Raw genomic sequence first — 7,130 nt, 5'->3', positions numbered from 1 at the left:
ACATGCAGGGTGCTGTCTGTCCATTGCTCTGTGTCTCAGAATAAGCGCCCCTGAGTTAGAGTTTGCAGCACACAGCTCCCATCCAGACAGTTCCTAGCGTTCCCTCTATGAGCCCCTGTGTCTGAGCACTTGGAAGACGCTGCCCACTGTCTGTGCTGTGACTCAGGTATCTGTGCAGGACAAGTCACTGGCGATGTTGAGGCACTTCTCTGTCGTGTTACCTGAGCAATCCTGGATGCAGATCCGGAGTGGTCTGCCCCACAGCCAGAGAAGATGCAGCCCCAGGAACTTATTGTGGCAATGACATTTCATCATTTGTCTTTGGCACCAAGCTGGTATAGCCTGGCGGTCTCAGGATATGCAAAGCCTAGGGCAGAGTCTCAGGCTGTTACGTACGCTGTTTGCTGGAATTTGACCTGGGGTCTGGGATCTGACTGCACTATCAGCTAGTATCAAGTTCTCGGCTCTGCAGTGTGGACTAAAGATAGTGGGGAAGGAGTTAGTAGTATGTGTGGCCCTGGGTGTGAAACCTGCTGCTGGGCAGCTGGGCAAGATCCAATGACTAGAGAAGAAGACAGATGAGAAGAGGCATGAAGGAGGGGGGGTGTGGGTGTGAGAGAGAGAGAGAATATGCTGGCAGCAGTTTTTCTCCTCTCCTTTTGTCATCCCCTTATCCATCCACCCACCTGGTCTTGGAGGCCCTCCCAGCGATTATATAGAAATCAGAGAGCCAGCCCTGGCTCCCGTTGCCCGTCTCTCCCCAAGGCAGGGCAGGGTAGGCTGCGTGCATGTTGGTATGTGGGTTTTGTTAGGAGGTGGCGGTGAAAGCAGCAGTAAAGAGGTGGCTTTACACTTCAGCTTGAAGCCAGCAGTATTACTACTTGTATTTATTGTGGTAGCTGCCCAAAGGCCTCCTCTTGTCCTGGGTGCTGTCCCCAGCTCAAGGAGCTCACAAGAGGCAAGATGGGCTTTTGGTTAAAGCCCTGGGCTAGGACTCAATAGCTTGGGATTCAGTTCCTGGCTCTGTTGCAGACTCTTGGTATGAGCCTGGGAAAGTTGCCCCATCCCTATGTGTGAAACGGCTATAACCCTCTCGCCTTCTCTCCGTCCCATCTCTTTGGAGTGGACATACAGGGGGGCAGGGACTGCCCTTGCTATGGTCTGTGCAGCACCCAAGGTGCTGGGGTCCTGCCCTTGGCTGACGCCTTGAGGTGCTGCTGTAAAACTGTTGCTAATAACGAAGGTGCTGGGAATGGAATGCAAGGTGCTTGGTGAGTTGTCAGGCCCGCTTTTTGTTACTTCCGTTCTTTTGCAATGTGATGATCTACACTTGACCCAGGCATTCCCTGGGTTTGTGTGTTTGGTCTCCCCCCACCTTCTTCGGTGGTTTGTTTTTACCATCAGCGGATTCTGAGTTGGACTGACTCAGCGCTCAGTCTCTTTGAAAGCTTATATTAGGGGTGTGGAGGAAGCAAAGATGGGTTTCTTTACCTTCACTGTGGCATTGATAAATCCCAGTCAGCAGATCTGTTCTGGGTAATGCACAGCATGGTCAAGCTAGGTGGTCTCAGTCCAGTCACAGAGTGGGATGGTCCTGTCAGGAGCGTTCAGTTACTTTGCAGATGCCATCCCTCAGGTTTCGCTGGAGCTGTTGTTTATGGAAAGAGGAGAACAAACAGTCTTTTTCGCTTGAGTTTCAGCCAGCAACATGCACTTAGATGCATAGATTCCAAAGCCAGAAGGGACCATTGTGATCATCTAATCTGACCTCCTGCATAACACAGACCAGAGGCCTGCCCCACAATAGCTCCTTTTGAACTAGAACATATTTTTTAAAAAATCCAATCTTGATTTAAAAATAGTCAGTAATGGAGAATTCACCATGACTCTGAGTAAATAGATTTATATTCATAGATATTAAGGTCAGAAGGGACCATTATGATCATCTAGTCTGACCTCCTGCACAACGCAGGCCACAGAATCTCACCCACCCACTCCTGCGATAAACCTCTCACTCAGTTTAAAGACTTCAAGGAGCAGAGAATCCTCCAGCAAGTGACTCATGCCCCATGCTACAGAGGAAGGCGAAAAACCTCCAGAGCCTCTTCCAATCTGCCCTGGAGGAAAATTCCTTCCCGACCCCAAATATGGCGATCAGCTGAACCCTGAGCATATGGGCAAGATTCACCAACCAGATACCCAGGAAAGAATTCTCTGTAGTAACTCAGATCCCACCCCATCTAACATCCCATCACAGGCCATTGGGCCTATTTACCATGAATATTTAAGATCAATTAATTGCCAAAATCATGTTATCCCATCATACCATCTCCTCCATAAACTTATCGAGTTTAATCTTAAAGCCAGATAGGTCTTTTGCCCCCACTGCTTCCCTTGGAAGGCTATTACAAAACTTCACTCCTCTGATGGTTAGAAATATGTTCCAAGGGTTAATTATTCTTGCAGCTAAAAATGTACATCTTATTTCCTGTCTGAATTTGTCTAGCTGCTTCTTCCAGCCATTAGATCATGTCAGATCTTTCCCTGATAAACTGAAGAGCCCATTATCAAATATTTGTTCCCCGTGTTGGTGCTTATTGGCTATGATCAAGTCACTCCTTAACCTTCTCTTTGTTAAGCTAAATATATTGAGCTCCTTAAGTCTGTGAAGGCAAGTTTTCCAATCCTTTAATCATTCTCAAGGTTCTTCTCTGAATCCTCTCCAATATATCAACATCCTCCTTGCACTGTGGACACCAGAACTGGGTACATTATTTCCACAGTGGCCACACCAGTGCCAAATACAGAGGTAAAATAACCTCTCTGTTCCTATTTGTAATGCTTGGATCCATAAGCAGGGGAATTTCATTAGTGTTTTAGGCCACAGTGTCACACTCACGGATCATGTTCTGCTGATTATTCACTATGATCCACACGCCTTTTTCAGAGTCCCTGATTGCCAGGATAAAGTTCCCCCCTTCCTGTAAGTATGGCCTACAGTCTTTGTTCCTAGATAGATACACTTATATTTAGCCATATTAAAACAAGTATTGTTTGCTTGCACCCCACTCACCAAGTGCTCCAGATCGTTCTGTATCACTGACCTGTCCTCTGCATTATCTACCCTTCCCCAATCTTTGTGTCAGCTGCAAACTAAGGTTCTTGAGAGAGAGCTTTGGGCCATGGCTTGACTGTCCAGCATAGGTGCTCCTTGGCTGGTGAAGGCCAGGGGAACCTGCTGAACCTCTTAGTGGAGGAGACTCTCAATGACTTTCTTTGGGAGGGACATGTACCAATCATTAGACCTTTGATCAATAAACTGTGTTTGGAAATTGAACATAAGAATGGCCATACCAGGTCAGACCAATGGTCCATTTAGCCCAGTATCCTGTCTTCTGACAGTGGACAATGCCAGGTACTTCAGAGGGAATGAATAGAACAGGCAATCATCAAGTGATCCATCCCCTGTTGCCCATTCCCAGCTTCTATGTCACCAGTTATCATCCTGTCTCACACTTCACTCCTGGCACAATCACAAAAAGGTAGTGATAAGGCAACTTTGCAGTATCTGGTGTCCTTGGATGTTTCTTTTTACTCCACTCGCATTGGCTTTAGGCCAGGGTGGGGAGGACGACTATGCCGAGTGTTTTAGGGCTTGTCTACACAGAAACTCAGTGCACAGCAAGGCGGGATGAAAGCCTACAGGGCACTAGCAAGCCACACATTAGCTGGCCATGTGGACCTTGTTACTGCACACTAAAATTCCATAGGTTGTAACAGCAGGACATCAGTGCACTAGAGCAGTGGTTCTCAACCAGAGGTCTGGGGTCCCCTGGGGGGCCACGAGCAGGTTTCAGGGGGTCTGCCAAGCAGCGCCAGTGTTAGACTTGTTGGGGCCCAGGGCAGAAAGCCGAAGTCCCACTGCATGGGGCTGAAGCGTTGGGTCCCTGAGCCCCACCACCTGGGGCTGAAGCAGAAGCCCGGTGGCATGGGGCCCTGGGAAACTGCCCTGCTAGGTACCCCTTAAGGCCGGCCCTGGCTTTTAGATGCAGAAAACCAGTTATTGTGGCACAGGTGGGCCATGGAGTTTTTATAGCATGTTTGGTGGGCCTCAGAAAGAAAAAGGTTGAGAATCCCTGCACTAGACAACTTTTAGTGTGCGGTTGTAGGGTCCACACAGTGACTTAGTGCACAGCAGGCTTGTCATGCATTAGGCCTCTCTTTAGACAAGCCTTAGCCGATAATCTCCTGCTGCTGACTCAGAACAAGGGCCAGATTTACAATAGCGACCTCTGATTTTAGGTGCTGAACTTCAGATACCTTGAGCTTGGTTTGTGGATGGGCGGAGCACCCAGAGCTCAGACTGAAGCCACTGGGAGCCCTTCTGAAGAACAGGGCCTGCGGTGCCTCAGGCTGGGTTCCTTACTGAGATCCCCAAACCAGTGGCCGGTTTTGAAGGAGGCGGGCCCATCTTTGCATGCTGAGTCCTTTAACTCTGTCGGCTGCCTTCCGTCATGGCGACCATGGGATCATCATGCTGCATCCACCGCTCTTAGCAGAGGCAGTGGAGGTGTCTGAGAGGTTCCAATGCTTTCTTCAAAGAGATTGCAGAAGGCAGTATTTATAGGGAATTGCTCACCTGCCCTGAGTGCCCTCATGCAGAGCCTGCCGAGTTCCATCGTCTGCCCCTTCGTATTCACCTATTGCAAGAGGCCACTGGAGGGGCTAGTGAGAGGCTTGGCCTCTTCAGTTTCACAGGCAGGGCCTCTCCATGGCTTTCCAGGCTTCTAGCTCCTTGAGGGCATGATGCCTGAGACTTCCTCAGGTGACCAGTGCAGAATGCTGCCCCTGCTATTGGACTGGGGTTTCCCAGTAGGAGACTCGCTGTGTGACCTCAGGCTTGTTGGGCCCCTGTTGCCACCTGTAGCATGGCGATAAGTATGTTTTTCCTACATCACGGGTGTGTTGTGAGACTAAATGAGGCTCATATTCTCCAAGGATGGAGGCGAAGAAATTTATACATCAACAAGTCAGTTTGATAATGTGCCTCATGAACATAGTGTCAAACGGTGTAGTCACATCTTGTGCCCTCACCTCATACAGATCACACACACTCATTGCACTCACACACCAGCCACACACTTCTTTTCACATGCATTCGCATCACATCCACATTCATAAAGCACTGTCATGCAAAAAGACACACTGTTCTGCCCCGGACACACACCATACAAATAGTGAAATCTGTGTGCACGCACATGAATGCAGAGAGAACATGTGGCCCCCATGCAGTGCAACTCCCAGAACACCAGCAGCAGCTCACTGGCATCAATGGGCAGTTATTGGCTGCCATTGATATTCCAGTAATGGAATGTGGAAGAGTCAAACTGTCAGCAGGACTCACATCAGCCGCGCAGTCAATGGGGAAAATCCCCACAGGCTCAGTATGGATCTATTCTATCTTTAACGTAGTGACCCAGATTCCCAAGGAGTGAGGCTGTGGTGTGGCTGTCCTGGCACTGGAGGCCTCCTTCCTGTGGCTGGAAGGGGCCCACATTCCCATGGGTATAGGGCATAGCACTGCAAACGGTTGCTGAGGTGCTGCAGCGCCAGTGAGGAAATGGCTTTTCTTTGAAGTCTGGTGCTTTTCACATTCTGAAGGTCAAAGTTCTTGAGGCCTGACTGAAAGAGGACAGTGTGCAGATGCTGCCCTTCATCCCGGGCAGGGCAGGGCTGTCCTGAGAGACTTGGGGGCCCCCCAGGCAAAATGACTCTCCTTCCCTGATGAGCCTCTCAGGGGGAACAGATCTTGGCTTCCCCTGCAGGCAGGCCTGGGGAGGCTCCACAGACCACCACATAATAGGAAACAGTGGACTGGGGGGCTCCCTGACTAGCCTAATCCACCTTTCACTGCGGCTCATCACCCCATAACAAAGCCCCCTTTCATCTGCGTTCTCCAAGGAAGCTTCAGCTTCTCCTCCTCGACTTGGGCAATGGCAGGGGAGCCTCACCCCTCCACAGCATACTGTTGTCACAGCACCAATGCAGTCAGAAGGGCAGTCGCTGTTCAGACCTGTTGCATGTGTGTTTATGTCCGCTGTCCCTTTTCTCTGGTATTGCTAATGCCACCAGCATTGCAGGAGCCAGGTCTGGTGTAGATGTAACAGCTAGCAGTGGTCAGCCTGTAATGCAGCCTTGCTGTTCAGGTGTCTTTGAGTCAGCCAGCTGGGCGCTGCAACTCAGAACTGGAAGAAATCATGAAAGCTGCATGACTGATCCCTTGGAAGTCAGGGATTGCTAGAGTTAATTGTGCAGCCTTCACTCTGGCTCCTTGTGTGTTTGCATTATTACACTGCAGCCTTTCACTGCATAATCATGTAACAGAACATGTCATCCAGTGTTTTCTGCAGCCATAGATACTTCCATATGTCACTGGGCTGTGGCTGAGGAATCCCTCCCCTCCATGCTACACGGCTGAGTTAGCCACAGTCACACTTAGCATGGCCTTCCTGCATGTGGAGCATTGACAGAAATGGCTTTAAAAAATGAACCCCACACCCCAAGATCTGCAAGGACACACAATCTGATCTTCAGACTCTCCCAGCAGAGCCTAATTAGGCCTAATTCTCACCAAGTTACAGCAAAAACCCCACAGACGCAGCCAGGAGAGCCCCTTTCCTGGGTGAGGTTTCTCTCTTGCTCACAAAGAGCAGAGGAACATTAAAATGGAGCACAAAAATACTCCCATTGAGGGCTTCTTACCCAGCCTTAGGCATCGTCTCCCTGTGAGGCTGTTCCTGGAGCCACCATTAGTGCCTGGCAGTCCCTGGGCATTCAAAGGCACTTATCACTCAGGGCAGTTTCCCTGTCAGATTGTAGCATTGCACTCCCCCATGCTGTGGTGCTGCAACTGGCCCAGAAGGGTCCAGGACATGGCTACTCCTGGGAAGTGCATGTGGAATTTCATCACTCACCTCCTACTCAGAAATGGGATAATCATTTTATTTGACCTTTAATTGACAAATTCATGCTCAGGCAGAGTGCAGCTTGGAAAGCGTCAGACCAACGGGTGAGTGTTCTCAAATGTGAGAAACAGCCAAATACTGGGGGCTACAAGAACTTGATTCGCT

General features: G+C 49.7%; 1 protein-coding gene across 8 annotated transcripts in view; it reads left to right on the top strand.

The window, feature by feature from the left end:
* Positions 1 to 7,130, top strand: part of SLC4A3 (solute carrier family 4 member 3) — a 77,179-nt gene that overhangs the window by 24,250 nt on the left and 45,799 nt on the right. The window lies entirely within an intron of this gene.

This window comes from Dermochelys coriacea, chromosome 11, assembly GCF_009764565.3.
Source record: "Dermochelys coriacea isolate rDerCor1 chromosome 11, rDerCor1.pri.v4, whole genome shotgun sequence".
Classification (NCBI taxonomy): Eukaryota; Metazoa; Chordata; order Testudines; family Dermochelyidae; genus Dermochelys; species Dermochelys coriacea.
This window is presented reverse-complemented; position numbering and strand designations above follow the sequence as displayed.